Genomic DNA, 25,260 nt, shown 5'->3' on the forward strand with positions numbered 1-25,260 from the left:
TTGAGGATGATAGACGCCGAAATAAAAATAGGAAACGGCTGGTTCCAAATAAGCTAAGTCTCGAAAAGCGACAAAAATGTCGCCCACCCTTATTTCCGTCACCCTTGATACTGTCACGTGTTATAACTCCGTAAGAATATGTGCCACAATTTTATCCGATCCAGGACACCGGCGCAAAAATTTTAGAACATGTTAAGTTTGAGCCAACACCGATCATCTCTCAGCGGACAACGTTCTAGGATTGAAAGACACTCTCCGCAAAAAGTGGAGGAAAGGAAATGAAACTTCACGGACTGAGGTATTATGTGATATTATTACAGTGATTACAAAACAACATCAAATTTACAAAGAATTTAGCAGTATGAGCCTCTTAATTGGCACTGGAATGCTGCACAAAACTCAAAGACAGAAGTAACTTTCGCATGATGTATCACCACCAAATAACATAGTTCAATGAAGTAGATTTAATTTAATTTAATTAGGGAGGTGGGGCCGCTGAGCTGCGTGAACCGTGGCAAGGCGCCTTGACCATGCAGCTACAACGCACGGCCGCGTATAGAAACAACTCATACAGCATAGTACAGAAGGTAACTGAAAGAAATACTTGATGAGACGAACATAAATGACACTTTCGCTCAAAAAACAAATGATTACACTGATGTCACCACGGTTCTTGATGGTGCTGAGCACATTACAAATGGCTGGAGATGGTTCTTAGTAGGGTGTGTAACCATCACAGGCGGCAGTGCTTGCTCTACAAAGAGCTCCCGTGCTGGCCACAAGGATGGTAAGGAGTTCTTGTGGTGGGGAGTTTTATTCCTCCACCAGCGCGGATGACAACTGCTGGATGGTCGGAGATGCACGTGGACGTGCTGCAGTATGCCTTCCCAGTGTATCCCACACGTTCTGAGTGACACGGGTAGGCCAGTCCATTCGCCGAATAACCTGTCGTTCCAAGAGGTTCTCCACCTAAGCTGTTCGGATCGGCCGCGCATTGTCATTCATGCAAAATGAAATCACTGCTGAATGCACCCCTGAAAAGACGAACCCGGGGAAAGAGTACAGGGTCACACTAATGGTGAACGGTGTGCCGTGTTCAGAGACGCGGAGGTCAGTACACCTATGCAGCATTATGTCTCCCCACATTATAATACCTTGATCACCAGAGCCATCACGTTCGACAGTACTGGACGTATCCTCATACAGTTAGAGTTGGCAAAACGTAATTCCTACAGAAACGTCCTCATATTGGCATTTTTTCAAACGAACACACCGCCATTTGACTGTTTTATTGTTTGTTTAAGTACAACTGACACACACACAATGGCTACGGTTACCACAAGTTGGGAAACGGGGCCAAATTTCTAGTAGTTTACTGTCGAGTTGAGATTTTCACACACATATCTTTTATTCATACCTCACAGAAACTAGCAGTACGGCAATAAACAGCGTTTTAAACACGCCGCTAACGGCAATCAAATCATTTATAGCAATACAACAATTTTTAAAAAAAGTTCTTTTTTAAACAAAATAGAAGTAACAGTACGACAATCAACAACCTCTCAAAACACGCCGTTAATGGCAATCAAGTAATTTACAGCAATGCAACAGTTTAAAAAAATGTAAAGAACGTTAGTAAACAGGCTACTAAAGTAAATACAGAACTTTGTTAATAAATTACGGTGAGGTAGTGAAGCAACCAACACCGGCATTAAAAAAAAAATCAAAGTTCTCAGCAAACACACGATTAATGGCAATCAAGGAATAGAGGAATTTAAAAACGTTTTTAAACAAAAGTGTCCTGCAATATCATTAGAACACAACATATACGACGGACCCGTGTAAGGCGGCCACAAATCACCCACTCAGGGACGCTCAGGCTAGGCAGAATACTGACCAATTTAAATACGCCCGTAAACACAATTGCCACTCTCAGTCTGGTCACTGCACCGAGTTTTAGCCAGCGAAAACTTGTAACAAGATGGTTTAACTTGCTGACAGAATTAGAGCTAACCTCGTGCAAGGAAACATTACACCACACCGTTCTGAATGAGCGACCACATGATCAACCAACAAAAGCATGAATTTACTCATAACACACGACAGAATAGCGAAACAATTGAACTGCCAAAACTACACCTCCCATCGGGCAGTAACGAGAGGAGGAGGAAAGATCACTGTCTTCAGTTACACCGGTGACGGGGACAGGAAACCCGGTCGCCGGAGGCCACAAGGCTTACACAAACGTATTACTTAATGATTAAACCTTCCACTAACTTAACTTGCAGTTATGCTCGAACAGGCAGTACACGATCTCCGATGGCAAGGATCCGCACATCCGACCGCGCGCGTCGCCAGTGTACCCAACACGTCACTGTCACGCGACAACACGCTCTGTCACCAGAGTTCACGTCCTCTCTGCAACGTTGACGGGTAGTGACCGCTCTTTCATGTTAGGTGTCTCCTTTTTAAACTCCAGTGTTGAAACAGAGGACTTAAAGAAGCTTGATAACGTCCCACCAAGGTGAAATCAACAGCAACTACTCGTGAGGCAGAACCACGCGACCGCTACGGTCCCAGGTTCGAATCCTGCCTCGGGCATGGATGTGTGTGATGTCCTTAGGTTAGTTAGATTTAAGTAGTTCTAAGTCTAGGGGACTGATGACCTCAGATGTTAGGTCCCATAGTGCTCAGAGCCATTTGAACCATTTTTGTTAAGTCCCATAGTGCTCAGAGCCATTTTACTCGTGGGGCGATTCTGTGTACAATTAACCCGCGAGGAGCTGTTCCGTCAACTCGACTCGCTCGTTACACACAACCGACATACATCACGTGGCGACCCGATACAACCGACCACGCATGGTCCGCGCTGGCGAGCCACACTACCCTCGCGTGTCAACCAGACTCTCTCTGCGCACCACCCCTACTTCCGCGCCATGACACGAGGTTACAACACTTCCTGCATAGTAGTTTCCCGGAAGCAAACGCAGATATCGATAGCAGAGGGAAAAGATAACCAACTTAATGACAGACAACATATCAAACAAACATGTCAGGGGAAGAAAAGGAAAACCAATGCAATCTAAATACAAGGTGTAGCACGAGTCGATACACGGCTCACAACCAATTTGTGCCATTTTTAGGTGCACATGTTAAGTGTTCTGCTTTATATGTTAAAAACATAAAATCAGCCGGCCGGTGTGGCCGTGCGGTTAAAGGCGCTTCAGTCTGGAACCGCGTGACCGCTACGGTCGCAGGTTCGAATCCTGCTTCGGTTATGGATGTGTGTGACGTCCTTAGGTTAGTTAGGTTTAAGTAGTTCTAAGTTCTAGGGGACTGATGACCACAGAAGTTAAGTCACATAGTGCTCAGAGCCATTTGAGCCATTTGAACCAACATAAAATCAAATACTTGGAAATGGCATAAAGGCCCGAAACCTGGGTTGACCTTAAACGAACAAAGAAACAGTCAAAAGGCGCTGTGTTATTTTAGAAAATATCGTATGACGGGTGTTCAGCAACATCAAAAACTGTTCATTTTGGTAGTCCATGTGCTATGTTGTCGGGAGGCGCCAATGTATGCCGCATACCCTATAGCTTCGATGCAAACAGTGATTCAATTGGTAATGTTACCACAAATGCTTTGTATCATCTGTTTAGATTACTAGTCCCACGACTAAGAATCTCGTCTTTGATCTCCTGTGTCCTGGCACTGGATAGGAATTGACGTCTGTTCCACCAGTAATAGATCAGGGAATTCAGTTGGCCACGTGATTACCTAATTATCACGTAGACAGTTCCTAAGGACCAGTTATACGTGGACGATCATTTCAAATGGTTCTAACGGCTCTAAGCACTATGGGACTTAACATCTGAGGCCATCAGTCCCCTAGACTTAGAACTACTTCAACCTAACCAACCTAAGGACATCACACACATCCATGCCCGAGGCAGGATTCGAACCTACGACCGTAGCAGCAGCCCGGCTGCGGACTGAAGCTCCTAAAACCGCTCGGTCACAGCGGCCGGTGGACGATCTTTGACCTGTTGAAAAATACAGCGATACTGAAGATAACACATGACGACACATAATGACGTTTAGTTGTGCAGTCAGTATCAGTCATACCCTATACGTCCCTGCATCGCGCCACAAGGTTTAACACCGTTACGCTTCTCTAAAACAGTGGTACCTCTCTCCAGGTGGGCACCATTCTCACCGACAACCGTCGAGTAGAGTAGATCTGCGATTTATCGCTGACCGCGATGCCATTTATCATCATTCAGTCGAAGCTCCCCCTTTTTAGAAACAACCATTTGCGTTATTTTATTAGCGGCAGCCTATATGTGGCCGGTAATTCCACAGTGCCACAGTTGCTAGCGCGCGATTATTAGTGTGAGATGAAACATATTCCAGGGAATCCTTCATGTGTTCTTGAACGACACGCGCAGGTTTTAAAGTGTTACGATGTTCTTGATTGCAATATGGTGGTCCGCCCTTATGGTGGTCCGCCCTTGTGGTGGTCGAGCGTGGTTGGCTGTAACATCACGAGCATTCCTACCTCGAGCCAGTATCACATCTGTATAGACCAAAACACTTCAGCCAGTCGGCTAAATGGAGACCAACAATGAGGACCCTTCGAAAAGCTGTCAGGGGCGGATAATGCGGTCTCACGAGAGTATGCGACATCTCTGTGTCCTCCAGAGTGATCACACTAAATACGAACAACACTTATGCACACAGAGAAATGCAGAAGTCATAATTTACATGCACGCCAGTAGTGTGGTACGAATTTACATTGACTTCTCAGCATGTCCTCTTTCTGGGTATATTGACACAGTATGTAAAGCAGGCCCTCATTTCTTAAGACTACAGTAACAAACACGCATGTGGGTCTCTGCTGTCTACTGTTGTCACTCGAAATCTGAGGCACCACTTTCCCGACAGATCCGTCTTGAATTGCACACGTTAGCCTTATCAGTCGCTTTTAGTTTTAGCTTCCTTATGGAACACCATATCCTAGACATTTCTGTTCTCTTATCTTTAGTTATAGATAGGGAAATAATTTAACGTTTGACGGATAAAATAAAAATACAATTTGTATTCAACAAATACTGGATTTTTTGTAAATCAAAATAACCGACACATAGGCCATATAAGAAGTCCACAATAACAGCTTCAGAACTTTCTTGCGTGTTTTTTCCATATGTTTCAGCGTATGTTACTTCACTCTGTTGTAATCACTTACAGATTGTCACTAAAGTTCATTTACATCGTATTTCTATCACGGAATGTTCAACAAATGATGTTCATCCAGAGTATAGATGGACCAACACATAGTAGCTACATAGGCTGTAACGAGTACAAGCGGAAATAGTTTTGTATGTTGTACTTTCATATGTACACACATAAATGTGTTGGTCGTTTTTTCTCTATGTCGAACAATGTTCCGCCAGTCACAAACTTTAGGACCTGATGTTTTCTTCATGGCTGTAACTGCACCACAAAGGAGAGTATGCCTGTAAGTATACTCTAAACTTTTTTCGTCCCTATGTCCTCACTAGACAAGAAGAGAATAGAAGCTTTCAAGATGTTGTGGTACAGAAGAATGCCGAAGATTAGATGGGTAGATCACATAACTAATTAGAAGGTATTGAATAGAATTGGAGAGAAGAGAAATTTGTGGCACAACTTGACTAGAAGAAGAGATCGGTTTGTAGGGCATATTCTGAGGCATCGAGTATCACCAATTTAGTAATGGCTCTGAGCACTATGGGACTTAACATCTATGGTCATCAGTCCCCTAGAACTTAGAACTACTTAAACCTAACTAACCTAAGGACAGCACACAACACCCAGTCATCACGAGGCAGAGAAACACCAATTTAGTATTTCAGGGCAGCGTGGAGGGTAGATATCGTAGAGGGAGACCAAGAGATGAATACACTAAACAGATTCAGAAGGATGTAGGTTGCAGTAGGTACTGGGAGATGAAGAAGCTTGCACAGGATAGAGTAGCATGGAGAGCTGCATCAAACCAGTCTCTGGACTGAAGACCACAACAACAACATGCCCTAACTTCAGCACCTGACCTGCGACCCGGGGGGTATAAGCGTTAATGGCTTGATCTTGCTACATGTACGTAGTGGTACCAGCCAACATAATAACATTCAATTTGTAATAGATACAATTATTAATCTGCAATTTACGTATGTACTAAAGTAATGTCAGTAGAAGTATCTGCACTTATAGCCGTGGCACCCTGTATTTTTCTGATGTGTGTTTTAGAATAATGTACACTACTGGCCATTAAAATTGCTACACCTACAGGGAAATGCAGATGATAAACGGGTATTCATTGGACAATTATATTACTCTAGAATTGACATGTTATTATATTTTCACACAATTTGGGTGGATAGATCCTGAGAAATTAGTACCCAGAACAACCACCTCTGGCTGTAATAACGACCTTGATACCCCTGGGCATTGAGTCAAACAGAGCTTGGATGGCGTGTACAGGTACAGCTGCCCATGCAGCTTCAACACGATACCACAGTTCATCAAGAGTAGTGACTGGCGTATTGTGACGACTCAGTTACTCGGCCACCATTGACCAGACGTCTTCAGTTGGTGAGGGATCTGGAGAATGTACTGGTCAGGGCAGCAGTCGAACATTTTCTGAATCCAGAAAGGCCCGTACGGGACCTTGTAACTTCCCCACAGAAAAATGAATGACTTAAAATTAATAAATGGGAGCCAAGCGTAACCTCCCTAGCAATTAAATTTTATGACAATAAAAATGTGAAAATCGCAATCTGACCCAGGTGTAAGCTCTCACAAAAACAATGAAAGATAATTCAATGCTAATGAAACTTCTGTGACAATGAAAACTCAGTTAGACCGAAATATCAGTCTTTGGCCCTGTGCAAAAAAATCAGAATTAATTTCTTACCTCATTGAAACTGCATGTCAAATTTCTGCTCTCATTGTTGGCCACGGCTTGGAGGAAATGGATTGCAAGTATTATTTTTTTTTATTTTTTTGAAATTTAACTGAAACTTTTCTTTAGAGGAAATGGAAGGAATTCGTTCGTTCAATTAAATGGTTCTTTTGTCAGAATGCATTGAAAACAAAATTATTATTGGGGCACTTGTTGAGAATTGATTACAATAAAAATACATTACATTATCTGGTGTGCGCAATGCAGCTTTGTTACCTTAATTAACAATATACCTCATTCAGCATCTTGACCAGAGACCCATGTCAACGCCCGCGGACTGCGTCCCGCTCGCGACTCTCTCGCGACTGTACTAGACCACTACTGGCCTACTGCTACCGACAGACTACCGCTCACAGACAGCCCACTGACTGACTGCTCGCAACACTCGCGCGGTCAAGCGCAGACTAGGAACGACAAATAGCTCTCTGGTCAGAGACTCTGCAATGCCTCGCCATCGCCGCCACACAACATACGTGTTTCAACCTGCAACAAGCGGTCGTGCATGATCCTGCTGAAATGTAGGGTTTCGCAGAGATCGAATGAAGGGTAGAGCCACGGGTCGTAACACATCTGAAATGTAGCGTCCACTGTTCAAAGTGCCCTCAGTGCGAAGAAGAGGCGACCGATACGTATAACCAATGGCACCCCGTACCATCACGCCGGGTGATACGCCAGAATGGCGATGACGAATACACGCTTCCATTGTGCGTTCACCGCGATGTCGCCATCGTGATGCTGTAAACAGAACCTGGATTCATCCGAAAAATGACGTTTTGCCGTTCGTGCACCCAGGTTCGTCGTTGAGTACACCATCGCAGGCGCTCCTGTCTGTGATGCAGCGTTAAGGGTAACCGCAGCCAGTGTCTCCGAGCTGATAGTCTATGGTGCTGCAAACGTCTTCGAACCGTTCGTGCAGATGGTTGTTGTCTTGCAAACGTCCCCATCTGTTGACTCAGGGATCAAGACGTGGCTGCACGATGCGTTACAGCCATGCGGATAAGATGCCTGTCATCTCGACTGCTAGTGATACGAGGCCGTTGGGATCCAGCACGGCGTTCCGTATTACCCTCCTGAACCCACCGATTCCATATTCTGCTAACTGTCATTGGATATCGACCAACGCTAGCAGCAATGCCGCGATACGATAAACCGCAATCGCGATAGGCTACAATCCGACCTTTATCAAAGTCGGAAAGGTGATGGTACGTATTTCTCCTCCTTACAAGTGGCATCACAACAACGTTTCACCAGGCAACGCCCGTCCTGATTGCTTAAGAGAAATCGGTTGCAATCTTTCCTCATGTCAGCACGTTGTAGGTGTCGCCACCGGCGCCAACCTTGTGTGAAAGTTCTGAAAAGCTAATCATTTGCATATCACAGCATCTTCCTCCGGTCGGTTAAATTTCGCGCCTGTAGCACGTCATCTTCGTGGTGTAGCAATTTTATTGGCCAGTAGTGTATTAGTTATATCCCGTGTCAAATATCAGCTTCTCGATTTTAGAAGCGTATTCTACTGTATATGTTGTGCGTAATTATCCAGCCCTATATTCCGTTAAAATGTTGCCATAATGGATGTGTACATAACTGGATTATGGTTCGGTATTAGATCAAGGATTTCAATTTTTAAAGCCAAAGCTTATTTCCAGATATGTCTAATTACTCAAAGCATGCACAGGGTTCAGCTCCCTAGCGAATGCAGTTTATTTTTCTCAGGAACGGGCGCAGCTGTTATTACCTGCTGTCAGCGGCACGACAGGTCACATGCCGGCAGGCCACGCTGACAACCTGAAATGGCAGCCACAATTCCGGCGGTAATGGTACGTAGCGAGTTACAAGGGTGTAGACGTGAAGCAGTAATGGAGCTAATACAGATTCAGTTATGTTCTTCAATATGTAGCGCAATTATCTGCAAATAGTGAAGCTGAAACCACAAAAGATAGGGCTTAAGCTGTCAATCAGTACACATTCTTGGCCTTCCAGTAACGCATAAAATGTTTTACCAAATTTCGATAGCGTTATGAGCACTTTTTTGTATTAGTACTTTACTGAATACGTGAGAAAAGTTCTTTTTAAAGATAAAGAAAATTTTTGTAGGAAGTGCTCAACATGCATTATATATCGTATTTCCAGCGAATGTAGATAATCTCAATCTCCGTTTCGAGAGCGTATTTCAGAGCACAAAGCTTTGTCTGAACAGACAATCTAATTACTTAAGTCATGTACGCTATCAATTGTTTTTCAGATTTTCCCTCATTAGACAATCAGATTACTAGCGAACACTTAAATCGCAAATTTAGCGAAAGGACGTACCGTTTACGCACGCTTCATCAGGTCTCTCTGGTGGCCTAATTTAGTTTCGTTTTTATCATTGACAGTGTTTCTTTCATAACAGTAAGCTCTTTCGAATACCGCAAGGCGACAGTAAATACTTACTGGTACATAAACGATGTCGTTGCTGTGACGTACAAGTGGATGGAACGTTCATTCTTGGATTACATATGTCCCTTTGATTCATGATTGTCACTAACTTTTGACTGAATTCAGTCCTTTATGTATACGTTGTTTTTTATAAGAGGAATATGTTTCGATAATTCCATAAACTGCTATAATTACTGAGAACTGAAGTTCTTCAAATGAAAGCAGTTCATTAAATTTTCTTAACAGTGCTAAAAAGCTACAGGGTGAGAGGTAATAACGATCGCAAGCGAACTGTATACATGTATATGTACACTGCAGTGATCATGTTTTAAGAAATCAATTGCCTGTGGGTTTGGATCAATTATGGCAAATAAAAATAAAGTTAGAAGTGGGCGAATTTACGTATTATTTCTTGAATTTGTCATCTGCGTAGGACTTTGGTTAGTGCCGATTGTTCTTTACCAAAACTGTCTGATGCTGGATCGATTTTATTCTGGTTTGTGGGGAAAGATGACAGAACAGTTAGCAAAAATACATAACTGCGGCTAAAAAACATTGCACTCCAGCATAGCGTTTAATGTGCACACGGGACGAATTTTGAACCCAAGACTGAGAAAGTTCTCTAATCTACGGCACCAAACTTACGTTAAGGAATTGACAGATATTTTCTCATGCTTCAGAGTTAAGTGAAAATAATCCTGACGCTGCAGATGGAAGTAGTTTCAGAATATCGTTATTATGTTAAGTGATAAGCTTGTAACATTTGTGTATAACTTGAAAAAGTCTTGAAAAGTACAGACGTGTCTGTACAAGGAAATAGCATGTGATATGTTGCTGAAAAATATAATAATTTGTGTAAAACAATAAGGAATCTGAAAGACGAGGAAGAAACACGAAATTGCAGCTCTTTGTACATATACGACTTCGATGAAATACGAAATGAAGTAACCCAAGAAGTTTCATATACACAGAGAGAAACGAAAATGACTTTTACTCCTCTTAATACGGTGCATCTAATCATTCAAATGTAAAATCATTGCTGTCTGCCGAGGGTTACTCATGAAAACCCGAAATGTACAGGAATGAAATGAAATGTCGTGTGGCTAGGGCCTCCTGTCGGGTGGACCGGTCGCCTGGTGCAAGTCTTTTTATTAGATGTCACTTCGGCGACGTGCGCGTCGATGGGGATGAGATGATGATGTACAGCAAAATATGGCTCCTATAGGTATTACTCAACTTAATGTTTATGCTGTCACGCAAGGAGTGAGGACGTCGACAAAATGCAATTTTTTTTTTTTTTTTTTTTTTGGCTGTCTGGTCGAGGTTCATATTGCTTTGTTCTATCAACTATCAAGTGAGACATTAATATTTCAAAAAACGGCGATATCCTGAATAGGCCCAAGTGGATTTTCATAATGAAACGCTGAAATATCTATAATCCCTGTATGTTAATTTGTTGCAATATAGTCAAGTACTTCACAAATGCAGGTGACGAAGGATCTCATTGCTGTTGGAGACTTAACAGAGGACGTCACAGTTCCTTCCACAGTGTAGAGCAGACCTGGATTCGGATTGCTTAATATGTCCCCGACAAATTGAATATTCAATCAATTGCCGGGTGCGCTTCTGGTTCGTAATTATTTTTCTATCGACGTTTCCTTGGAAACATGACAGCTGTTGTCAAAGCCTGTCGACGAATCTGTGTAAAATAGAGGACTGTATTTATACCGGACATTGAGTGAACTGTGGCAGCAGCTGTATGTCGTGGATTTGGTGCCGAAACAAACAGAGGAAATAGCAAACCACACAGTAGACACCGCTGGAGCTTGCATCTAGAAAAAATAAGTAATTTCTTGTCAGCATAATTTCTGTTTTCTTTTTCTGTTGATTGATGTTACATCTGCCACAAATTCCATGATTCAACTGAATGGTGATACTTGCATACCTTAGGCGTCTACTGAGCGTGATGGTGTTAATTTATTCATGGCAATCTTACCACATTATCTTGTGTGCGTTTTATATTACGTCACACACACACACACACACACACACACACACACACACAATCACACACACGGAGAAAGAGAGAGATAGAGAGAGACAAGAGACATACACACGGTTACTAGTGTTTAGCGGTGGTTGCATTTAAAAAAAAACGATTCAAATGGCTCTGAGCACTATGGGACTTCTGAGATCATCAGTCCCCTAGAACTTAGAACTACTTAAACCTAACTAACCTAAGGACATGACACACATCCATGCCCGAGGCAGGTTCGAACCTGCGACCGTAGCGGTCGCGCGGTTCCAGACTGTAGGGCAGGCCGGCGGTTGAATTTCATTCAGTGTTGGTTAGTTGGATGTTTCAGTTACATCACATACATTGTCCATTTCAACAGTTATTCGTCTCTTTACCTTGAGTGGTTTTAGAGCCTTCAGTGATATGATTACACCTTTTCTTATTACACCTTTCTTTCCATGGCTACCAGTCTTCATGTCAGTGTAAAAATCTTCAACTGTACGACTCTGTATGATTACTTTAGAGTGCTTTTTATAGCAGCAACAGAGCGCCCTAGATTTAATTTTAGAGATCCGTCAACTGTCGTTACAGCAAGGAAGTGCTGTAAGAAATACGCATGAAAAGACCGCACGCAGAATCAGGGTTTGAGGGGGAGGGGGGGGGGGGTGGACATTCTTGTTGCTCGGTTCCTGTTGGAACTATGAACGTTGGTTAAAAGTTTTTGGTGTAGCCCGAACCAGAGGCCGTTTGTATACCCATTCCAACATCTTTCTTACTGTAGGTACTTTACAGCATACTAAGAAAAATTTGAATGACGAACCGGAACTGGCACCCAGGTAAATTGGGCGAACTGAATAATTTCTTTTGCAAAATATTTGAACTGTGCTGCAAGTAATGCTCACCTAGTAGCACCGTTTGTACGTGAACGGTTCGCAGTTTACTCGCAAAAACAAGTCACCTTCGTTCGGATTTCTTGTCGCGTTTGGATTTTCCGTGCAAAAATAGGTCTTGTGGGAAGCTTTTGAAGCGCGTCACTTCTAAGCTTAAGACTTGTTCGAATCGGTTCAAACTTTGAACGAAGGTAGATAAATGGATATAGTCAAAACGAAATTTTTGGTCTAGTAATTTTTATCCTTTGTCGAGATACGATGTTTTAAACTCGAAGCATATTTAGCTCGTCAAATTCGTTCTTGCATGAATTGAATGAGCGTTTATTTTATTTTTTTTTTTTTTGGTTTAACCGGCTAGTTCCTCGCTACCATGTCTCCACAGCACAAACGTGTCATTCACGTATCGGAACCATACATTTGGTTTTTTGCTGGCAGTGCCTAAGGCCTGTTCTTCGAATTTCTCCATAAAGAAGTTTGCAATTACGGGATTTAAGGGGCTTCCCATAGCCATGCCATCCGTTGGCTCATAAAACTGTTCATTCCACTTGAAATATGTGGTCGTCAAACAACACTTAAACAGTTCTGAAATGTCGGCAGGAAAAATTCGATCCAGCTGTTCCAATACATCACGGTAAACAGACGAAAGGCTCTACAGGGAGGCAATCGAAATCGCTAAACACCCAAATAATTTCAACCGAAAGGAGGAGGGCGTGAAATTAAACGGCATATGGATGCCGGTGTTAAAGAAGATGTGTACCACCCGTCCTCTACTGGGTGATGGCAACGGCGATCGACGGCGACGGACAGCGGCCAATTGCGCTGACGTTTTCAAAACACGTGACGTCACACCGTGGCGGGGGAGCGCGCGGACACAGAATTTAGCGGCAGTCAGCAGCGAGCCAGTGGGTGTGTTGGACCTTCCATCAAGCAACGGACCCCCTTGTAGATGTCTCCCGCAGTCGGAGACGAAACGTTGGGAATCGACACAGAATTGAGCAACCGACCACGGCATAACAGCCCGGATAATTATAATGGGCATGGAGCAACTTCAGCAGTGGCAGAGAGAAATACACGATTGAATTGCACTGTTAGAACATAATGAGACTAATGTACAAATTGCTGAACTAAATATCATTCAAGGCCATATATGATACGGGAACGAAAGCGGTTATCAGGCAGCAATTTTCCCTGTGGCAGCTTTAGCCGGCGAATAAAGGTCGAGCTACGCTGAAATTAAACTGCAAGAAAGCCTAACAAAACACACAGGCATTTCCAAACATTTTCTGCAGCGAAAAAGACCGGGCATCCGGTCATTTTCATTAAATATTTGGGACACGTTCTGCCCAAGGTTTGGACGGAGCGACAAAAAATACAGTTTGTGACTTCACATGTTACAGGAGAGGCCGAACTATGTACAGAATAGGCAATGGAGACAGCTGTCAAACACTCGAAGAAATCGAGAAAACTTCCTACGAACGTACCGGGAGTACTTTTACCCAAGGATATCTAAGACAAGAGGAGTACAGACCTACCATTTATAACCCGAAGTAACATGAGAAAATACACAGAGAGTTATATTAGTAAAACTCTCTATTGGGACGAACCCATGACAACGGGAGAGGTGTTACGAATATTAAAACAGAGTCTCTGAAGATGACTCGGAAAGTTTTCTAGCCATCGTGGATTAACTAGATTTGACCCACAAAGAAAGGTTAGCTCGTGTAGCTATAGTTACCATCCGCAGAAAGGTGGTAATAAAAATAATAATGGCTCAAATGGCTCTGAGCACTATGGCACTTAACATCTGAGGTCATCAGTCCCCTAGAACTTAGAAACTACTTAAACCTAATTAGCCTAAGGACATCACACACAGCCATGCCCGAGGCAGGATTCGAACCTGCGACCGTAGCGGTCATGCGGTTCCGGGCGAAGCGCCTAGAACCGCTTGGCCACTCCGGCAGGCAATAATAATAAAGGCAATTGTAAAGGAAACAGAAAAAGGAACGATTACCATAACTACAGCAACCATAGTAACGGCGGTTAGAAGCAACCACAACAGAATGCGGTGTACACGAACTCAAATGGGAACGGGTACGTCATTAATCAGAAGGAAATAAAAGAAAGAGACGCGAAGACGTCATGACACACAACAAATCTACTTCCCAACATCCTAAAACTTGTCGAGCTGATGCCGACAGGTGGGCTACCCAACAGGCGGCTCAGCCGGTGGGAGCCACCTGACGGAAACATTCAACACAGAAGTAATTCCGAGCACAGTAATGTGCAGGAAGAAAGCAGTTGTTTTATGCAGCAGCATCAGGACCAGTGAGCAGAGGTTTGACCGAAAACCAACCCGGCCCGTCCACGCCTTTATGCTAACGTCGACCACCACATGCCTTCCTGTAGCGGTCAAGGAGGAAACTGAAGGCACCTCTACAAACTCTGTAATCGCACCTCCACAAACTCTATAAACATATTAGGTTACAACGACGGCCAGGATATGCGCAATGAACTAGGCACTGAACCGAATACTTGCAGTAAGACAGGTAAATCCGTATTGCAAGCTGCAGTGTACAAAAAAATAGGCAATGAACCGGTGACTGTGATCTTGTAATCAGAAGCAACGACAAGCGTTATGTGTTATGATTTATACAAAGAATTAGTCGGGTATACAAGGTACCATCATTTCCAGTTCAAGGATGTAGGGTGGTTGGGGCTATTAGTGCCAAGTCGTAGGTGGTAAAACACAGGTGCAGGATCTGGAGGAACTGGACGCATCTTTGAACAGCCGAAGTGATTAGGGAGACCGTTCGCAATATGTGGGAAATCTGGGTTCGGGTCCAGATTATCCACAAATTTTCATGTGTCGCAAACTTCTGACATTAATGAATAGTTGCAAAATGCAAATTTGTCCCATAATGTTACTGACATTGACTACCTTGCTCTGTCTCATTGGAAGTTCTTTGTGGGAAGGCCTCGGGGTAGATTCGTGTTGATTCTGTTAAAAACAGTGTTTCTCAAATTGTCAGATTATAGATCTGATGTCGTGATACCTTTCCGGATTGATGTGTAACTGTGCCAAAGTCTTGTTGGAAACTTACTGTCCAATGCTGTTCATGGTGTTGGACGACATGTGTGTGTGTGTGTGTGTGTGTTTGTGTGTGTGTGTGTGTGTGTGTGTGTGTGTGCGTGCATCTCAGGAAGAAGACTGTCAGTTAGTGTAATGATTTGCACTAAGATACTTCTCCGTTAAACCTTGTAGTATCTTGCATATTGTATTATTCTGTATAACATAAAGCTTTAATAGTGATATTATCTTATTCCTCATAAGCTACGGTTTTACGTTAACTTGGTTATTATTCCCTGATCGAGGGATATGAACTATGAGATTTTGTAACATACGTTGAATAGCGATTTAGTTTCTCTGTTAGCTAGCTACTATCTATGTCCTTCACTGGATATTTTTCTGTGTCATTGTTTTGGATCTTGTTATTACTGATTTGAAACAAGTAAGATTTTTATGACAATTAATGAACTCTTTCAAATAATTTTTTGGAAGTGTTATATGTAACAGATTATTTTAGTGATGGCTTCTTCGACGTACAGACTGAGAGTCAGAAGAAAGCATCATTGCCTTGCATACATTTTCTTCCGCACACGTAGTTCTTTGTCTTCCATTCTTATTGCTCCCTATTAGTTCTTGTAGTGATGATGTGACTCCAGTGTTTCTCTACGGCACACTCCTATATTTCTCAGATTTTCGAACGTTTTGTATCATTCGAAATTATGGAAGGCATTTTATAGGTTGACAAATCCCATTAAAGTATTTTGACTTTTTGTAAACTTCCAGTACATTTTCAAAGGGAACGTCCGAACTGTCTTTTGATGCTTTTTCCTTGCTGAAAGGGTAATTGATCGTCGTCTAACAACTCCTCGATTCTGTTTATGATAGTTTATGTATTATTCTCGTCATCAACTGTGATACATGAGACTTTAAGGTGATTGTGAGTTAGATCCTGCGCTTACCTGCTCTTGCTACCTTCGGGATTGCGGGGATTGCGCTAATGACGTTTCTCTGAAAATACAATAATATGGCTCCACTCTCATATATTTTAAACATCAATTTCAATATTTTCTTGGTTAACACTTTACTCAATTAATTTAGGAATATCCGTGGGATGTTATCAATCCGTTCTGTCTAATATGATCGAAACGACAGTAATTTGTTTTAGGGTGCCAGAATACGCATTATTACCAAAAAAATCTCACTTGTCAGGGGATTATTTTATGTCTTGGGGCTGTGGCGCAAACGACGGAGGAGAGTTTGCGCCCCAGCGGCCCCGTCTCTGCGTTTGTTTCCTGCCTTCGCGTCCCGCACGTAACAGCTGCGTACGGCTTAGACCATGGACGCCGCTTGCTAGTCTCAGGATGGTAAAGACAGACAAGACGCGCTGGACGCATACGAGGACATTCCGCAAGAACGCGAGTCGTGGCATAGCAACCTAAGCAGGTCGCGGGATGCCCCTCACAGAGGCTTGAATCCCCTTACAGGAATAAAAGAGGGCCCATGGGTATTAATGTCGATCCTCACTATCCGTACGCCATCATCCACATTGAAGAACCTGTTGTCTATCCAGCGTTCCGATGTCACAGTATACACAGTACGAAACCCAGCCACCGAGTGCCTGATATTGCTTTCGTCTAACTTAAAAGAGAGATCGCAGTTCCTGATATTACGCAAATCCAGAGAAACAAAAAGACATCATTGCCAGTACTCAAATGGTTCAAATGGCTCTGGGCACTATGGGACTTAACATTTGAGGTCATTAGTCCCCTAGAACTTAGAACTACTTAAACCTAACTCACCTAAGGACATCACACATATCCATGCCCGAGGCAGGATTGGAACCTGCGACAGTAGCAGTCGCGCGGTTTCGTACTGAAGCGCCTAGAACCACTCCGTCATCGCGGCCGGCGACAGAACTCACCACACTGCCTTATGAAGATTATACTAATCGATATACACTCCTGGAAATTGAAATAAGAACACCGTGAATTCATTGTCCCAGGAAGGGGAAACTTTATTGACACATTCCTGGAGTCAGATACATCACATGATCACACTGACAGAACCACAGGCACATAGACACAGGCAACAGAGCATGCACAATGTCGGCACAAGTACAGTGTATATCCACCTTTCGCAGCAATGCAGGCTGCTATTCTCCCATGGAGACGATCGTAGAGATGCTGGATGTAGTCCTGTGGAACGGCTTGCCATGCCATTTCCACCTGGCGCCTCAGTTGGACCAGCGTTCGTGCTGGACGTGCAGACTGCGTGAGACGGCGCTTCATCCGGTCCCAAACATGCTCAATGGGGGACAGATCCGGAGATCTTGCTGGCCAGAGTAGTTGACTTACACCTTCTAGAGCACGTTGGGTGGCACGGGATACATGCGGACGTGCATTGTCCTGTTGGAACAGCAGTTCCCTTGCCGGTCTAGGAATGGTAGAACGATGGGTTCGATGACGGTTTGGAAGTACCGTGCACTATTCAGTGTCCCCTCGACGATCACCAGTGGTGTACGGCCAGTGTAGGAGATCGCTCCCCACACCATGATACCGGGTGTTGGCCCTGTGTGCCTCGGTCGTATGCAGTCCTGATTGTGGCGCTCACCTGCACGGCGCCAAACACGCATACGACCATCATTGGCACCAAGGCAGAAGCGACTCTCATCGCTGAAGACGACATGTCTCCATTCGTCCCTCCATTCACGCCTGTCGCAACACCACTGGAGGCGGGCTGCACGATGTTGGGGCGTGAGCGGAAGACGGCCTAACGGTGTGCGGGACCGTAGCCCAGCTTCATGGAGACGGTTGCGAATGGTCCTCGCCGATACCCCAGGAGCAACAGTGTCCCTAATTTGCTGGGAAGTGGCGGTGCGGTCCCCTACGGCACTGCGTAGGATCCTACGGTCTTGGCGTGCATCCGTGCGTCGCTGCGGTCCGGTCCCAGGTCGACGGGCACGTGCACCTTCCGCCGACCACTGGCGACAACATCGATGTACTGTGGAGACCTCACACCCCACGTGTTGAGCAATTCGGCGGTACGTCCACCCGGCCTCCCGCATGCCCACTATACGCCCTCGCTCAAAGTCCGTCAACTGCACATACGGTTCACGTCCACGCTGTCGCGGCATGCTACAAGTGTTAAAGACTGCGATGGAGCTCCGTATGCCACGGCAAACTGGCTGACACTGACGGCGGCGGTGCACAAATGCTGCGCAGCTAGCGCCATTCGACGGCCAACACCGCGGTTCCTGGTGTGTCCGCTGTGCCGTGCGTGTGATCATTGCTTGTACAGCCCTCTCGCAGTGTCCGGAGCAAGTATGGTGGGTCTGACACACCATTTCCAGGAGTGTAGACTGCATGCACAAAATAAAATATCCGAGTAAAAAAACGTTACGCCCAGTCCGAATCTGCTCACGTAACGGAATGGAGGAACACGAAAACTACCGATTCTAATCGCGTAGAGCAAGATCTGTGTGCTGGCGAAGTCCCAGCAGAGCGACGGTCGAATCAGCGGGCGCGCCGCCAATATGCATCTTGTTCCTGGTGTCCAGCGGAGGGCCTGTGCGGGGTGTGGCATTGCCTATAAAAATGGTACGGAGTTGGAAGTAATTTCTTGACCCGAACGTCGTGGCCTCCCTTTGACAATAACGAATTCGTGCATTATCCAACAGCTCCATGGCCCGATTAAAATTACTTGATAATTGACGTCTGTCTCTTGCCACTACAGTGTTGACACATCGGCTGCAGTCTATCGCTCGATTAAGCTGACACACAAACACGGCGGGTCACTTCATAAATGCTGTTAGTGTGTAACGTGCTGCAGTGTTCGTAGTGGCCCCGCGAGGCACGCCGGAAATGCGAGATGCTCTGTCGATAGCCGTTTTTAATTCACCAACGACTGACGTGCGACAGCGACGCGTTTGGTAGCCCTGAATTTAGCCTCCTGTCCTGAGCTAACTACAGCCTCGTGGTGTACAATGTATTCGAGAAAAAGCCAGTCAACAGTCTGAGGCAGAATAAAAACCACAATCGCTTTGTTCACGGTGTTTAAAGCTAAGCTCTATGACCAAACTCAAGACCGGAAAAATTCAGTTTCAGCGCTAAAAGCAAACTGTAATTTCTCGCTGTCATTGGCTACATGAAATTATCCTCACACTGGCTACACGAGCTGCCGCGTTACCAACCGATGGGCAGACGTTGCTGCTACTTGGTTGGAGATTATTGGCGACACAGACAGTTTCCAAACGAAAAATGAATGATTGGAAGATAAATAAGGGAGAATGAAAATATCAATACGGTGATGAAAATGACACAGCAAGTATTAGAAATAAAAATACCATGATACCCATTAGCTGAATATGAATAATAACAAAACACTTTTGATTAGATTTAGAAATGAAAACAGTTACTATATTTGACGAGATTCGAACCTGTGATCTTCTGCACGTGAGTTTAAGATGCCAGTCAGAGCGCTATGCTGCAAGTGTGGGAGTGGTTTGTCTATTTGTAACAGTCGTTGTAACAATGAAATGCAGCCTTCAAAATTTCAGCTCCACGTAGTGTCGTGAGAAGCTTACCTAATGCAAACCGATCTCTGTGATTATAATAACTGTAAATATGACGCTGAATCGGGTCTTGTGTGAAAGTATTCAGTACTGTTTGGGTAGGCGTGTGAATGAAAAGCGTGTATTTCCTTAATATCGTCGTGTGTGCGTGTTTGTGTGGTTTTACGTGTGATGACGATCCGGGATCCGGAGACATCAAGAAAGAAGTCAGGGCAAGGAAATGGAAGTAATTGACCCACTGTTATCGCAGTTCGGGCGTGATGTTTATAAGCGTATTGTCATATCGCTGGCTTAGTTGTGGAGTATCTTTGCGGGCAGCCGCGTCTGTAGACGGACGAGCGCGGAACACGGAACTGTTATGTTGTCTAGAGTGTAGCTCTACATGTGAGAGGCTTTTTTAGTATTCAGGTTTCAGTGCTGTTTCAAGTACTGTTACAGTAACGTGATGAAATATGGAAGTGATTCATGGGAAAGTGCGTCAAGAAGTAATGAAGAAAATGAAAAGTGCCGTCGATAACGTATTTATGTTTTCTGTCGTTGCAAGTCGCACAGCATCGATCATCCGCGCTTCCCAGAATGAACGAATGTGAATCAGTAAAAATTAGTTACCATAAAAGAGTGCAGTCAAGTGCCAGTGTCTTGTAGCGAGCGTGAGGATATGCGTTTCATCATAGCGTTTCCGCGTATCAACAATCAGCCGCGACGCGACGATTACGCGCACGCTCGTACAAGTGAGAACTGAGAACTGAAAAATTAACTTTACGAACAGTGTTATATCATTACTACTGACAAGGAGGAATATTAACAGATATCTGTATGTGTGACATGGGTAAGAACTTTCGTTCGATCATTCAGCTTCCGCATCATCAAGAATCACGCGCGTCGTGTCGGTTACGCGTACGCTCGTATGAATTATATTTTGCACTGATAATCATTAATATTGTTAATTGGGATAAACATTTACGTTTTAGAGTGTAAACAGTGCAACCTGTGGTTTCCATATCGACTCAGAATATAGATGTTCCGCTGCGGTCGCAGGTTCGAATCCTGCCTCGGGCATGGATGTGTGTGATGTCCTTAGGTTGGTTAGGTTTGAGTAGTTCTAAGTTCTAGGGGACTTATGACCACAGCAGTTGAGTCCCATAGTGCTCAGAGCCATTCGAACCATTCAATATAGATGTTCACACCGGACATAGGACAGTGTTGTGTTTTAACGTTGAGTGGCTCCCCTAAAGCCGGTTGCATATTTCGATGGATAATTTCAGGCAAGCCAACAGCAATGTGTAGCAGAACAGTACGGCCGCCGCGGGATTACCAGGTACGTGGTGTAGACATGGCGCACGGTCCAGAAACGACAACCAGTTTAAAGGGTCCCTCAACCCCAATTGTACTCCCGGGCGTGTTACAAGTTGAACTCTCTCATTGGAGGATGGTAGCTCCAAAGTGTGAACAAGTATCAAGTAATTTTAATCTGACTATAGTATTGGTATACGATGTGGTTCACCTAGCAGAAATCTACGGAAATGGCCTGTAACTGTTCAACTGCATTCGTTGTTTGCTGTCTCTAACTCCTCACCAGTGGTCGCGAGACATCGTCGCTACTCAGCCTTAGCCACAGCGCAGGGTTGTCTCTGAGCGGCGTCGCCCTTTTGGGCTCCGCACGCGAGAGATCACGGGCCCGCATTAAAACTGAATACATGCTGCAAGATGCAGGAGCCGAGACAATGGGTAGCGCCGCGCGCTCCACTATCCGGGAAGACTCGCTTGTCCCGCGAGGTGGCTCGCCGCAAGAGCTGGCGGGGGCGTAGCCAGTGGGGGCGGCCCGCGCCGCAGCCGGCCGAGTCAACAGCCGGGGGGCGGCGCAGACAATTTCATTATATATGCGGCGCGGCTAATCAGACGTGGGCCTCGCTGGCTGCTCTGGGCGCCGCCCCCAGACGCTGCGCGCCGCACGACGGGCGACGCCGGCCTGTAGGCTGGGAGGCGGCGGTGGCGGCGCCGTGGCAATCAGCGGCCGTGTTTGCCGAACGCAGCCACATCTCGCGGAGAGCGTGCGCGCCTGCCCGCGTCTTGTTGTGGCGCATAATCAGGCGCGACGGCAAAAGGCAAATACGCCCTGTTTCGGCAGGAAAGGGACATGTGTCAGGTAGTGTCAGGCTGGGCCGTACTTGTAAATAACACGCCATGGCCTTACCTAGCGAAGTGCGGAAGAGTGGCAAAGTTGTAGGTGCGTGGAGCAGAGGGGGCAAGCAAGGCGATGAGACTGGCTATTTCAGCAACTAAATAAATATCAGCTAAATAATTTTAATAAAGTGACACAAAAGAAAGAGGTGTCGATTCACATCATTTTAGCAATCGTTGTCTCGCAGCTTCGCTGTTGAATGGTGGCTACACTGTGTCACAGCTCCAGAGATTCCGCCAAAGATTGTTATTCCACCGCCTCCACTGGCAGTAGGAGTTCAGAGGATGTCGTGAGCAGTCGTTGTTCTGTTGGACAAGAGGGTAGACGATCTGAGTGTTGACTGAAATGTTGTAGTGTTCAGTTGGTGTAATGTGTAGATGGAAGGAGATGCAACTGTCAGAATATATTTGAGAAAGAAGATGGGCTTTTGATTTATGATGCTGGTGTAATGGAATATTTTCGTCAATATATAATGGGGTAAAAAGGTATTATAGTTTTCTTTAATAACAATCCCACTTGCTCATAGGTACAGTCAACAAAGTTACGAAGTCTCGTAACAGGTTGACCCAGGCTAGTATTAGCACGCAATCTGACTGCATAAAATAAAAATAAAGAATGACAAGGAATTTCCATTAACACAATTGATTAATTAAGCTCCTGCAACTATAAAAGCTACGAAACAACAAAACAAAAGTGTAACTGTTCTGTGTGTGGTAGTGTGACTCAATGTACATGTATCTAGCTCGGTTCTTTCTCAATACGACAAAATATTTTAAACACCATTTACAATGAACTAATTTAAAAACCTGAAATACTAATATTGCACATCGAAACCAGAATTACAAGTCTAATAAATGAACACAAACCAGATGCTTTGTTGACTGTACCTGTGAGCAAGAGGGATTGTTATTAAAGGAAACTGTAATAGCTTGTTTCCTCATTATATGTTGCCGAAAATAGTCCATTACACCAGTATCATAAATCAAAACCCCATCTCCTTTCTCAAATATATTCTGACAATTGCATCTTCTTCCATGTATACATTACAGCAACCGAACGGTACCACATTTCAGTCAACACTCAGATCGTCTACTCTCTCGCCCAACAGAACAAAGACTGCCCTCGACATCATCTGAAGTACAACTGCCAGTGGAGGCGGCGGAATAATAATCCTTGGCGCAATCTCTGGCGCAGTGACTCAGTGTAGCCACCTTTCACTGTACTGTGCTTTATTTAGGTGACGATCAGGTTGGCTTTAGTAACGGTAAAGGCACCAGCGATGCAGTTCTGAGGCTGCGGTTAATAATAGAAGCAAGACTAATGATAAATCAGTACAATTAATAGAATCTGTGAAAGTGAAAAAGCATTCGACAATGTAAAATTGTGCAAGATGCTCCAAATCCTGAGAAGAATGGGGGAAAGCCATATGGAAATACGGATGATATAGAAAATGTACAACGGCCAAAAGGGAACAACAGAGCTGAAGCCAAAATACGAAGTGCTTCGATTTAAAAATGTGTAAGAAATGGGTGTAGTCTTTCGCCCCTACTGTTCAGTCTTTACATCGAAGTAGCGCTGATGGAAAGAAAAGTAACATTCAAGACTGGATTTAAAACACAGGGTGAAGATTTAAATTACAAGGTGAAAGGATATCAATGAGAAGATTCCTCGGTGACATTGCTATCGCCTTTGAAAGTGATGAAGAAGTACAGGATCTCCAGACTGGAGTGATGAGTCAACTGGGTACAAAATACCGATTGAGAGTAAATAGAAGACGAAAGTAATGAAATGTGGCAGAAATAAGAACAGCGAGAAACTTAATATCGGAATTGGGGGTCACGAAATTAACGAAATCTGCTGCCTAGGCAGCAATACCCCATTACGGATGGAGCAAGGAGGACGTAAAGTGCAGGCAATTACTGTCAAAAATGGACAATCCTGGCCAATACAGTTCTACTGGTGTCAGCCATAGGCCTTAAAATCAATAAGAAAGTTCTTAAACTTTGTGTTTAGAGCACAGTATTGAACGGTAACGAAACAAGGACCGTGGGAAAACTGGAAAAGGAGAGAATCGCAGCATCTGAGATGTGGTGCTACAGTAGAATGTTGGAAATCAGGCAGGGAATGATTAGGTTCTCCACAGAATCGGCGAGGAGAGAAATATGCGGAAAACACTGATAAGAAGAAGGGACAGGACGTTAGTACGTCTGTGGCAACATAACGGAATAACTTATTCGGTACTACAGGTAGCTGCAGAGCCTAAGACTACAGAGGGTGACGGAGATTGGTATATATCCAGCAAATAATTTAGGACGTAGTTTACATGTGCTACTTATGAAGAGGCTGACACTGAAGAGGAATTCATGGGAGGGAGGATCAAATCAGTCACATGACTGATGCCTAAAAAACAAAAACAAAAAATGTATCAGCTACTGTTATATCTGTAAAGTTAGCTTAATTTCGTTCATCGTAATCGAAGTCCTTAGAAAGTCTGCAACAAATTAATATATCTCTGTGACGAAACAAAGGGCGTCATTAGGAAAGATATATGAATTAAGCTATAATTCATCATTCTACTGGGAACTAACTCAATTTGGCGTCCCAATATGTTCCATCTTAGGTTCTTTGCTTTTTCTTGGGTATATCGATGAGCTTTTTTCAGTAACATTACAATATGCGAAGTTTGTTTTGTTTGCAGGTGATACAAACATTTAAATAAATAACATCTAGTGTAGTCTTAGAAAGATCAATTAACGAAATTTTCATGGACATTAATAAATGGTTACTGGCCAGTGCTCTCTCAATAAACGTTGAAAAAGCACACTACATGAAATTCAGAACTTGTAAGAAGTTCCCCACCAATATACGCCCAAAATATGATGACAAAGAGGTAGAAAAAGTGGAGGAGGACACCACAGAACTACTGAAGCGCCCAAGCGGATCTTTATTAGCTGTGTGAATGTTGTGAGACATAAGGGAGATAAAAATGAAAAAGCTGACATACTGTGCTTACTTTCATTCAAAATGTCATATGAGATTATTTTTCAGGGTAACTGATCCATCCAAACTAAAATTTTCTTGGTACAAAAAAGGGTGATAAGATTTATCTGTGGTGT

Source organism: Schistocerca serialis, chromosome 5 (assembly GCF_023864345.2).
Source record: "Schistocerca serialis cubense isolate TAMUIC-IGC-003099 chromosome 5, iqSchSeri2.2, whole genome shotgun sequence".
Taxonomy (NCBI): domain Eukaryota; kingdom Metazoa; phylum Arthropoda; class Insecta; order Orthoptera; family Acrididae; genus Schistocerca; species Schistocerca serialis.